Here is a 13,421-nt window from a genome sequence, read left to right on the forward strand (position 1 = left end):
TCTGCCCCTCACTTTCCTCCACAGCCCATGTAGAAGCCACCTTCTTGACCATTTTACACAACACTGGCTCTTTTATATGGTGGGGAAATGGAACACTAACATTTAAGGGATGTTATAACAAGGAGAAGGGGACGACAGAGGACGAGATGGTTGGATAGTGTTCTCGAAGCTACCAGCATGAGTTTGACCAAACTGCGGGAGGCAGTGGAAGACAGGAGTGCCTGAAGTGCTCTGGTCCAGGGAGTCATGAAGAGTCGGGCATGACTAAACAACTAAACAACAACAAAAATAAATACCGTTTCATGATTACTTAAGTGGCAGTCCTGCAATTCCATCCTTTGGTGAGACTATTAGCAGAAAGAAGGAAATTATCCTAATTCATTAATGCCCAATGAAGAGAAGGGACCCTCCAATGCTTTTTTTTTCTTTAAAAAATGTTTAGGGGTACTCTCATTTTCCTACTCATATTGAAATACTGCCCCTCAATGAGGCCAAACTTAGATTCACAAAATGTTTAGGGGTATGCGTACCCCCAGAAAAAAGCACTGGACCCATCTTATTATGCAGGGCATCTTGCAATACATAATGATAATGATGATGATGATGATGATGATAATAATAATAATAATAATAATAATTTTTATTTATACCCCACCCTCCCCAGCCAAGACCAGGCTCAGGGCAGCTAACAACCAATAATAAAAACAAGTTGATTAAAATACAACTTAAAAAAGCAAGATTAAAATACAACATTAAAACATTAAAATGCAGCCTCTTCACAGGAGGAGGAAGGAAAAAAGAAAGAGGGGGAGGGAATCAAATTGGCTCCAAGCCAAAGGCCAGGCGGAACAACTCTGTCTTACAGGCCCAGCGAAAAAAATCAGATCCTGCAGGGCCCTGGTCTCATGAGACAGAGTGTTCCACCAGGCCAGAGCCAGTGTTGAAAAGGCCCTGGCTCTGGTTGAGGCTAATCTAACTTAGGGCCTGGGACCTCTAGGGTGTTGCTATTTATGGACCTTAAGTTCCTCCGTGGGGCATACATCAACCGTGACAGTCACTTCAACAGGACTACTCCAAAATAAAGGACCAAGGACGCGGCACTTACACGAAAACATTTTGGAAACATCAAAAGATTTTCAAAAAGTTATTTCTATGATGTTAGATGTTTTAGAGCATCCTTCTCCAAACTGATATGAAGGGCCTATCTAGGATAAATCCTAGGTCTCTTTTTCTGATACTTTCTACTTTAACTTCTCCAGGAATGAGATGGTTTGGCTTAAAAAGCATACTTGTTGAACGATTAGGTATGGAGAGGGTCTACTCCTCAGCAAAAGCATGCTGTTTGCATGCAGAAGGCACCTAGTGTAGTTTTAAGGATTTGGGGTCACTGGGCTGGGAAATATCTTGAGACCTTGGAGAGCAGCTGCCAGGCTGTGCATGCACACGAAAGCTCATACCAAAAACAAACTTAGTTGGTTCTAAGGTGCTACTGGACAATATATATATATATATATATATATATATATATATATATATATGCAGGTTTTGGTGTCTTCGGGTGTCTTCCCGTGTAAGAGTTGGGGTGTCTAGGCGACGTTTCGACGAGGTCTCACTCGTCATCTTCAGGCTGGTGCTTTCGGCTTCTTGTTACTGGAACAGAGCAGGATCTCAGTGTTTGAGTTCCTATAAATACTGTTGAGGGGGTGTGGTATATAGCCTCCAACGTTCTGGGCAGAGGGGAAGTTCCCAGGTTAGTGTGTCTTTTCTTCTTTTGTTCCTTAATTACTTGAGGGATATCTTGAGTGATTTCTTGAGTGATATTCTGAGTACCACTTAGGTGGGTCATTAAGTGTGGATTAGTTGCTAAAGCTTTCGTGTCTTGACCTCTTGAGCTTGTGAAGAGTTTTTCTGAGAAGATGGCTGTACTGCACTTAGTTGTGCTCTGGCTTGGCTTCGTGTATAGGGGCGAGCTGTGGTTTTGTGCCCTGTGCCAGCCAGATCTGTGTAGGGATTGCAGAGGGGTGCAGCATCCGGAGGTGCCACTATGGTTTGGCTACTGGATGGAGTCTGTAATTTATCTGTGGAGAGGGTCTGGGTTTGGGTCTGGTGTGGTTGATTGGTGATGGCGTTCTGTGTGCCTCTGGTTCTGGTGTCGGTTTTTGTGGGGAGGGCTAATTTCCAGATGTCTGGCAGGCGGGACGTGTCGTCACGCTTGTTCATGTTGTGGGGGTGTTTCTCTATCTCGATGGCTTCCATGATTATTCTCTTGTGGTGATGTTCCATGTTAAAGAGCAATTTGGAATCTGCAAAATTAATTTCGTGTCCTGTTTCTTTCATGTGTTGGAAAAGAGAGGAGGTTTTTTCTTCTTTTTTGACGGCATTCTTGTGTTCTGCGATACGTGCATTTATTCGTCTGTTTGTTTGTCCAATGTACGTGGCTGGGCAGACTTTGCAGGGTATTTCATAGACCCCTTGGTTTTCCAACTGGATTTTATCTTTGGGGTTTCTGAGGATATTGGCTATTTTTTGGTTGGTGCAAAAGGCTGTTTTGATATTGTGTTTATGGAGGATTTTGCTAATTTTATCTGTAGTGCCCTTGATATAAGGAAGGAGGGCCATGCCATTGTTTTCTTCTGTGTCTTGGTTTTTGGGGGGTGTTTCTTTTTGGATTAGCTTCGTAACCCTGTTTTGCTGGTATCCATTGGCGATTAACACATTTGAGAGATTCTGTAACTCAGTTGTCAAGTGGTCTTTGTCAGCCAGGCGTTTGGTTCTAGAGATGAGAGTCTTGGCTACGGAGTTTATTTGTGCAGGGTGGTGGTGTGATTGTGCATGTAAGTAGCGGTTGGTGTGTGTTTTTTTCCGGTAGATAGTGTGTCCTAAGGAGCCATCAGGTTTTTTGTAGATTAGGACGTCAAGGAAGGGAAGTTGGTTGTTGGCTTCTATTTCCATAGTGAATTGTATTTTGGGGTGTAGGCTGTTGAGATGTGTGAGGAAGCTATCTAGTTTTTCTTTCCCGTGTGGCCAAATTACAAAGGTGTCGTCAACATATCTGAGCCAAAGTTTGGGTTTGTGTTCTGACTTGTCTAAAGCATTGGTTTCAAAGTGTTCCATGTACAAATTTGCGATGACCGGTGAGAGGGGTGATCCCATAGGTGCTCCTTCTATCTGTTTGTATCTTTGTCCATTGTGGATGAAGTACGTGTTGGTTAGGCAGTGGTTGGTCAGGTCCAGGATGTATTCGGGGGGATTGTATTTGTTTTGAATGGCTGTCAAGAACTTCCCCTCTGCCCAGAACGTTGGAGGCTATATACCACACCCCCTCAACAGTATTTATAGGAACTCAAACACTGAGATCCTGCTCTGTTCCAGTAACAAGAAGCCGAAAGCACCAGCCTGAAGATGACGAGTGAGACCTCGTCGAAACGTCGCCTAGACACCCCAACTCTTACACGGGAAGACACCCGAAGACACCAAAACCTGCATTCCTGTACCCGTGAAAATCTACGAAAGCATATATATATATATATATATTTCAACTGCATCAGACCAACACTGCTACCTACCTGTTCTAACACTGAGCATTAGCTGTTCTCATTCTGGGACTTGGTATAAGGGAGCTTTGTGCATTCAGACTTGTCCTCAAGATGGAAAGTAAAAAATACAAACATGGGGCAAATATTTGGAACCCAAAATATGTTCTAAACTAAAGTCTTTCTCTTGACTTTCTATTAACTGATAGAGCTTTGGGGATAAACCCTAGGGGTTTTGAGCGAGAGGTGTGTCTGGGCAACGTTCAAAACAAATAACTTTTCAAGACGACGGATCACATCCCATTGCATCTCTTTCTGAATGTGTGGGATTTTTCATGATCCTCATGGGCAGAGCGGAGACTTTTCTGCACACTGTCAGCTACTCAAGACTCCTTATTCATGTCCCAACATCTCACAATATCAAGAACCCTTGGCGTGAGAGATGGAATGACCCAAAGGCATTGAACAACAAAAGAACAACAACAGAACTGGCTTGTGAATATAAAGGACAATATTCCAGGCTGTGAAAATGTGCCTATTTTAGGCAAAAGGCATACTAGATTGTTTAGGGACGTTCTTTCCCACACTGATCTACTTGAATACCATAATGATGACCCACGTACAACGCTGAAAGGGCATTATAGATGCGGTCATTGCACATGTTGCAGATTTGTGTTGCCGTGAAATCATTTAGCAACACAATAAATGGGCGAAAGATTGTTTTGCAACAGTTTACAAATTGTTCTACAAAAAACTGAGTGTACTGTATCCGTTGTGCTTGTGGGCTTCTATATGTAGGTAGTACTACCCGTCCAATCAGGACTAGAATTTCTGAACATAGGTCCAAAATACACAATGCTTGTCTAGATGCCCCGTTAGTCCAGCATTTCCAGCAAGAGGCTCATACTGAAAATGACCTGAGGTGTTTTTTTCATTCTGTGGACCTTTAAAAAACTACCTTTTAGATCTGTTGATGTACGAAGAGCCTTGCTACAAAAAGAGTACAAATTAATATTTCAACTAGGAACCTTGTTTCCAAAAGGTTTGAATACCGAATTTGACCTTGGTTGTTATATATAATCAATTTTTGTGCCTTTGTTGGTTTAGCAATAACAGAGAAGTGTTACTGTACCTTTAACCATGTATGAATGTGATGATTGATTCTATGCACCTGTAATGTATTTAAATGTTTGGTATTACAATTGCTGTGCCTGTGAGTATTTTGTCTTGAGCGAACCGTGTTGAGTGATTAGGTAAGACACAACATGGGATGGGTATTGCATGTAGTTTGTGGTCGTTCATTTATTGTAACTGGAATGCCATTCTGTATTATTTAGCATTATCGACTGATGAAGCTTGCTGCGAAACCTGGATAATATCCGGAGAACAGGTCTCATCAATTTGGCTTCAACTGATCATTTGGCATTGCGCTTCCTGCTAATGACTACTTAAAGAAGGCTTTCTGGCAACTGTTCCTATGTTCATGGCTTTGTGCTTCCAGTGAACGACTACTTGAAGAACATCTTATTTGTTCCAGCGTGTTATTACATACTGTATTTTTCGCTCTATAGGACACACTTTTTCCCCTGGAAAAATTGAGGGGAAATGTGTGTGCGTCCTATGGAGCGAATGCAGGCTCCTTGACTTCAGTGATAGCAACACTAAGCCTCCAAAGCTCAGAGGGAGCACTCCCTCCCCGCTCCAAAGGCTTCGTGTTGCTTTCGCTGAAGCCTGGAGAGCGAGAGGCGTCGGTGTCTAGGCAAGACCCCTCTCACTCTCCAGGCTTCAGGGATAGCCCCACACAGCCCCTCCAGCAGGGAGAGGCTGCACATGGCTATGGCTTCCTCTTTAGCCCCGTTGCGTGGGGCTAAAGAGGAAGCCAAAACAGCCAGTGAGATGGATCCCACTGGCTGCCTTGGCTTGTGCCATAGCTGCGCGCAACCCCTCTGCCAAGGAGAGGCTGCACTGGGCTATGGCCTCTTTAGCCTGTATGCTGCTCTTTGGGGCTGGGGGGAAAATAAGATTTTTTTTCTTGATTCCCCCCCCCCTAAAAACTAGGTGCGCCCTATGGAGCGAAAAATACAGTACTTACTACATGCATAATCGATATAGCAACGAGAGAGACATTGGTTCATTCTATGTTTATGAGTATCTCCAGGCTTGGTTATGCACATTGCACTTTAGTTAGTTCATTGTCTAGTAGGTTTATGAAGTTATATATTTATTCCAGTATAATTGTGCTTTATATTCATAAGCCAGTTCTGGTGTTGTTGTTTTGTTGTTTAATAATTGTTACTACACCTGATACAAAGGCATTGAAAACATTGAACATTTGTTCCCTGTTCTTATCCTGGTTTAACTTAGGCCTTGGAAACGTGTTCCTTAGATTTTCACCCACAAATTCTAAGTTCTTTAAACATCTTTACTCTTTTCTGCTTGCATCCTTGTTCCCCCCCCCAACAACAAAAATGTTGTAACCAAAAACTATTTAGTGCTGTGTCCTTACACAACACTTTTGCTCAATGTACCTGTTTGCTTAGCTCCAGTTTCAACTTCGAAAAGGGGAGAGAACCACAAAAGCTCCTTGTAGTTTGTTAATTATTTTAAAGCACCGTTCCCTCACTTCTTTTCAGTTATTCTGTTTATTAGCATGTTCCCTGCACATATTTTCCCTAAAGTAAGTCCTACTGAGTCTGATGGAATTAACTTTCAAAAGTAAGCATGCTTAGGCTTACGTCCTTATTTCAATTTCCAGTTTATGATTGAATTACAATTAGCATGCATAGCTCCTTCACACAACCACAGGGGTTCAGCAATGGATGTGTGGGTGAGAGTGTGATGACTTGTCCTCCCTCATCCTACTGTGGCACCACATGTGGGGATTAATGGGTCCCTCTCTCCCTGCTGCTTTGATCAGAACATCTTTACTTCTGAAAATCCCCTTAAGTTAAAGAAGCCATGCGTCTGTGCCACAGGGCTCTGTTTGAGACAGGGCTGGTTCAAGGGCCTTTTCCTCCTCTCTTTCTCTCGTCCCCCAGTCCAGTTAAAAGTTTTGCTGCCCTTTCTGATTTGTAGTATGTTGAACAGCAACACCTGACTGGGCTGGCCCACCCATGAGGCAATTTGAAGCCGTCACCTCAGGCGGCCGATCTGGGCCTGAGGAGCACGCTGCTCCCCATGGCCGCCACCTCAACATATGTGCACTTCCACCACAGCTGCCCTGATTCTGCTGTGGCAGGATGTGTCCGCAGTGGCAGTAGGGCATGCCCATGGCAGCAGGGGCATGGCATGGCCACAGCAGAGATGGTGCTGGTGGGGCATTTTGCCTCAAGCAGCAAAACATCCTGGGCCAGCCCTGGCACCTTGAACAGAGTTCAATGGGGCTTATTCCCAGGAAAGCGAATACAGTGGTACCTCAGGTTACATACACTTCAGGTTACAGCCTCCGCTAACCCAGAAATATTACCTCGGGTTAAGAACTTTGGTTCAGGATGAGAACAGAAATTGTGCTCTGGTGGCACGGCGACAGCAGGAGGCCCCATTAGCTAAAGTGGTGCTTCAGGTTAAGAACAGTTTCAGGTTAAGAACAGACCTCCAGAACTAATTAAGTTCTTAACCTGAGGTACCATTGTACAGGATTGCAGCCTTCACAATCAAGGATTTGAAGCAATACTTCCCACCTTTCCTCATTTTCATTTGACTATCTCGTCTGCCATTACAACGTGCCTATATCCCGGGCGGTCGATTGGGATTAGAAAGTTTTAGATGGTTTCCCAGGGTATACAGGGATCTATAGATATCACCCAACTAAAGACTGGCCAAGCTACCTTTGTGAACCTCTTCCAAGAAGTGCAGTAGTGCTTTCTCCATTGACATCTTTGAGGCCCATGTCCCTGAATTGTGGGCACCCTATGCACATTCTGAGTTTGCCTCGAAGGCTGGCACAGCTCTGCTTTGGGAAATGCAAGCCCCAAATTGAAACAACAACATAATCAAACCAGCAGCAGTCTAAACCCAATAGCCGCACAGAGCTAACTGTGTGTGGTTTGGGAGTTGGTGTCCGTGCAAATCTAAAAAAATCAGTGCATCAGTTTACCCAGGCTTCTGATTATTTAAACACACTTGCCAATCTGCTAAAGTTTACATAGCCTCTATGTGTGTAAAGCAGATTTCTGTCTGTATCTTACCTGAGGGATTCTTCAGTGAAGCTGGGAGGAAGCATGTAGATAGGAGGAAGGCAGAGACGAGTCAGAAAAGGTGACTGTCCATTTAAAATGCCTCCTTTTATATAGCTGTGGAAAGCACAATCACATACAACTTTAATAGCTAACTTCCATTAACTTTTACAGGGTAGGAAGACTTCATTGTGGCCTTGACCTTTGAGCCCGTGATCAATAAGGATGATAAGGAACCCTCTCATGCCAATTGCTTCCACGTTTTCTTGGTGATTGCCTAACATTGGTTTGCATAGGTTACAAATTCTGCTTAAGAATGGCGGTAATGGTATATCCCAGCCTAAATTGCGTTAGAACAACAAGGGAGCAGAAGGCCACTAATAGGGACAACCATAAATGTTGTGAAAGAAGAGGCCCTCACTTCCTGTAAGGATAAAGGGATTGTTTTACTAAAGATGCCAGTTTATGGATTGCTGAATCTTGTTTCCTAGTCCACAGTTAGTTAAATCAGATTACAAAATTTCAGCATCTGCCTGGGACTACATTTGATTTTTATTAGATTTCTATTCCACCTTTGCTCCAAGGAGCTGGTGCCATTTTATCATCACAACACTGTGAGTTAGTTTAGGCTACAAGATAGTGATTGGCCCAAGGTCAGCCATGGTTCATTGTATGACAATGTGGAGCAGGGCCTTCTCTGTGGTGGCACCTGGATGTTGAATTCTCTCCCATCGGAGATGCAGTTGTCTCCGTTGTTACCAGCTTTTCAACATCAAGTTAAGACATGGGGCCGTCTCCAACGCTCAGCTGGTGTGCAATGGAACTTCTTTTCCTGTCCCCTCCAGCCTCCTGCACACACTCAAAAACAGCTCTGGAGGGTTGGGGAATCATCTGGAGAAGATTGAGGGGGCACAGGGTGGAGGAAAGGAAGTCCAATTGCACCAACAGAACCCCCCTGGCACAGCACTGAATCCCATTTGGTTGCATTCAGTATTAGTCATGCTCAGGCTAAAGACATTAAAATTAATGGACATGACAAACTTTGTTGTTGTTGTTTAGTCGTTTAGTCGTGTCCGATTCTTCGTGACCCCCTGGACCAGAGCACACCAGGCACTCCTGTCTTCCACTGCCTCCCGCAGTTTGGTCAAACTCATGCTGGTAGCTTCGAGAACACTGTCCAACCATCTCGTCCTCTGTCGCCCCCTTCTCCTTGTGCCCTCCATCTTTCCCAACATCAGGGTCTTTTCCAGGGAGTCTTCTCTTCTCATGAGGTGGCCAAAGTCTTGGAGCCTCAGCTTCAGGATCTGTCCTTCCAGTGAGCACTCAGGGCTGACTTCCATAAGACTAACTTAGGTCCATTATTTTTTAGCAGGTCTACTTTGAGTAGAGTTTAGCTGGAATTAAGCCTTTTTTTTCCCTTATGGGCATTTGGAAATGACAGGAGTCATGACTTGGCTCTTGCTGCTCTTTTAACTTTCATTTCTTGGTTTTATGGTTTTATGGAAAGTTTGCTCTGTGGTGTTTGAGTGTAATCCTGTGCACTCTCCTAGGAATCTTTGGGTTGAAGGGTACGTTATGTAAGAGAGGAAGCAGCAAGAGCTTTGGGTTCAGGCACCGTGATCCCAACAGATAGAATTGGCTATCAGTGTGCCAGCTTTAAAAAAAACTGAAATAGCCAGCAGGTGCAAAAACATTCATAGAGCGGAGAACATTCAACTTTACCTGGAATGCTTCTGGCACCTAGCAAAGATCATCAATAACTACCATTCAGGGACACGATCTAATTGCAACGGAGAACAAGTTCCTGCTGCCAATTTGCGCACCTGTGCATGAAATAACACTTCCTTTAACACCCAATCTCCCCCCCCCCCCCACTCACCAATTGACTGGTAATTCACCCACCATTTGTGTGAACCAATGTGGTGTAGCAGTGGGAACTGGACCTGTTCAAATTTTTGGCATGGTTTTTTGTTTTTGGTGTAGTTGTCAACTCTTTGGGAAAGTAACATAGCGTGGTTTTCAACTAAAATTTATACAGAGAACAGATCTATTGAAAGGAGTAAACTAAACTTTGCCGTGTCCTTTAATTTCAGCGGGTCTGCTCTGAGCAATACTTTGTTGAAGGCCACCCCTAATTCATTTCTCCAACACAAAGTACAATGGCGTCTTCCTTCTTAAAGTCACATTACTGCAAACGCTAAGTGATGATACTAGATCCAGACTAAATTAATTGCAGTTAGTTCCCACTGAAAGAAATTGGACTTACATTGCTTTTTTATTTATATATATAATTTCTATTACATTTTCTAATTTACATTTCAAAATATTCATTTAAACAACCTTAAATCAATGGCTTCCCTTCTTCTCTTTCCATGGTTCATTTTGCATACCATACACCCCTGCATATTTTACATGAAATAAACCATTCAGTAATCCATTGTTACATCCATCAAAACTGATTTATACTGCTGAATTTACCTTAAGGCTACCAGCTTTTTTAAACAAACACAATTTTCACACATATATTCAGTAAACATTTTCTTCTTTAAACCTACATTCTTCTTGTTCTCTTATTCTATATGTTAAATCTGCAAGCTGCATGTATTCCATCAGTTTAAGTTGCCATTCTTCTTTGGTTGGCACCTTGCTTGTTTTCCATTTTTGGAAAACGGGCCACAGTAGTAGCATATATAAATGGTCTTTTTTGACACCTGGTAATTTCCCTCTGAATTATCCCCTACAAAAAAGACTCTGGATTTTTTTTGGAAAGGTACTTTAAAACATTTTTTCCAAGTCATTATATATCAATTCTCAATATTCTTTTACAAGTCCACCACGTATGAGAAAACGTACCCTTGGACTTACATTGCTAACTTGTCCCCATGATTAAAATAAGATCTGAGTTCAACTAACTTAGTTGGACAGCAATCCTATGTTCTGAAATTATGTTTATTTAAAGTTATATTAAGAGATTCTATCTGATTTTGAACCATTTTCCGTGTAGTGACTTTTGCACATATACAAAATAAAATAAAGAAGAAATCCCACAGAGAGGGTGAGAAAAGGGGGAAAGGGGTTTGGGGTAGATGGGATTCACTCAGCGATCCCACTAACACCACTGAAAACCGTTGACCAAGCCATGGTCCCTTCCAATTCTACAAATCTTTGATTCTATGAAGAAGATAATATAGGCTTAAGGGATTCTCAGTTTAGGGCAATTCAAACCTGCCTGGTGGGCAACGTGTAATGTTTCTGTTATGCCAACTCTTATAACTATGGCCAAATTAGTAAATGAATCTTGACTGGCCTGTCCAGGGCCCAAAAGTAAAAGTTTCCAAACTTTTCTTTTTGTGGATTTCTTTCCACGCCACTTGGGCAAGATCCTCCTAAATTGTTTATATTTTATTTTCCATCGCCCGGGAAAGAATGAATGTGTCCGTTTCGGTTCTGTGTGTTTCTCATTTTTTTCCAATCGTAAACTCAGTTCTCTCTCAGTTCTGCAACAATTAAAATGTATCGGCATTTTAGTGTGAATTCCTTGTACAGTGGTACCTCGGTTACATACGCTTCAGGTTACGGACTCCGCTAACCCAGAAATAGTGCTTCAGGTTAAGAACTTTGCTTCAGGATGAGAACAGAAATTATGCTCTGGTGGCACAGCAGCAGCAGGAGGCCCCATTAGCTAAAGTGCTGTTTCAGGTTAAGTACAGTTTCAGGTTAAGAACGGACCTCTGGAATGAATTAAGTACTTAACCCGAGGTACCACTGTATGCAGTTTTGACTTGCGTGCACATTTCCCCCTAAAATAAGGCATGCTTGTGTGAGATTGTCGCTAATATATGCATTTATATGCACACTTTACCTTGGTGTGTGCATTTCCTTACTTGGCTGGATAAGTGAGAATTTTGAAAGAATCTTTTCATTTTTTTCAGAATGTGCCTTTAAACACAAATTAAATCAAATTGCTCCTCCATTCCTACCATCAACAAATATGCAGAGGCACAAGGCTGCCAATCTGTGTACTTAAGCATAGCAGAAACAGACCCCTGAACCCCAATGAACCAAGTGATTCATAGGTTCCCCTGGTAATTTATTACCTTTTGCAGTAGCCAGTGTAGTAGATCAGATAAGAATGTTGGGTTTCCAAGTGAAACAAATGGCTGTTTCTTCGCAAGGGCAATTGGGTAGTCTTCAGAAAACCACTCTTTTGATGTGTTACTTCCTTGCATATTCATTACACATGTAATAAGTGCAACTTTTCAGTGCCAGGGTAATAGATAAAAACAGAAGGCAAAGGCAGAGATGGAGTTATTCAGACAAACAAGTGCCATTCTTCATGTGCATATGTTAAATTCTCAAATCCCATCACATATTTTTGTATCTTGTAAAAAGCCAGTGGCAGACTTTGGGCTCTCAGGTTTCAGTGGTGCCCTGTATGACACTAAAATTTGGTGCCCACCCGTCTCTCATGTCCCATTCCTCAGCATTGTTGTGGCCACGCCACCCCCCCCCCCAAGCAGCACAGCACCCAGTGTGGTCAAACCAGTCATGTTATCCTAAAACCACCTCAGGTCAAGCTATAGCAGATGCAGTCCCTGCTTTTTAATGTGGTACAAGTTGTACTGTGCAAACACAACTTTTTGGGTTCACTTCTCTCAGGGTCACAGAAAGCATTTTGCCACCTCTACCCATAGAGTTGGATGCGGGTGACGCTGTGGGTCTAGGACTTGCCGATCAGAAGGTCGGCAGTTTGAATCCCCGTGACGGGGTGAGCTCCCGTTGCTCGGTCCCTGCTCCTGCCAACCTAGCAGTTCAAAAACACGTCAAAGTGCAAGTAGATAAATAGGTACCACTCCATCGGGAAGGTAAACGGCGTTTCCGTGCGCTGCTCTGGTTCGCCAGAAGCGGCTTAGTCATGCTGGCCACATGACCCAGAAGCTGTACACCGGCTCCCATGGCCAAAAAAAGTGAGATGAGCGCCGCAACCCCAGAGTTGTCCACGACTGGACCTAATGGGCAGGGATCCCTTTACCTTTACCCATAAAGTTGGCCAGAACCAGTGGCGTAGGAAGGGGGTGCAGTGAGTGCCGACCGCCCCGGGCGTCATCACTGAGGGGAGGTGACAAAATGGCAAAAATATTTGTTTTTAAAATAAAATAAAAAAATTGGACTCACAATACTTTTTTTAAAAAAAGAATAACTCCCGCATCCACCACACCCCCTTTCCTACGCCACTGGTAGCTAGGTAAGGCGGGTGGCACTGGGTGGCCTGCAGTGTGCCTGAGCCACACGTCTCTCCTGAGGGGGAGGCGGGGGGCAGGCTGCCTGCAAGCTCCACACTGCTTTTTTGAGCAGCCTTGGGCTTGCGTCTGCCAACCGCCTCAGCCGCCCTACAGCTGAGGGGGAGGCTGTGGAGAGGCTCCACACAGCGCACCATGCCTTGGCTCACCCCGCCACCATGGGCAGCTTGCCCCACCCCCAGCTGTAGGACATACACGCCGTACTGGGCACCCAAGCGGCTAGGTACCCTGCTGGCCAGAGCTCCCTTTTCTTTTCCTTTCTTTTTTTGTCCCTTATAGGCTTCCATGCCACCCAGTATGGACTCTCCCTGGACTCCCTCCCCATGTCCGATCACATTGCTTCTGGGCACGTAAAGCAGGCAGAGGATAACGCTTTTCCTATATCACGCAGGAACGTTTCCCCTCACTTTTAC

The sequence above is a fragment of the Podarcis liolepis genome, assembly GCF_965112155.1.
Source record: "Podarcis liolepis genome assembly, chromosome: 10".
In the NCBI taxonomy this organism is placed as follows: Eukaryota; Metazoa; Chordata; class Lepidosauria; order Squamata; family Lacertidae; genus Podarcis; species Podarcis liolepis.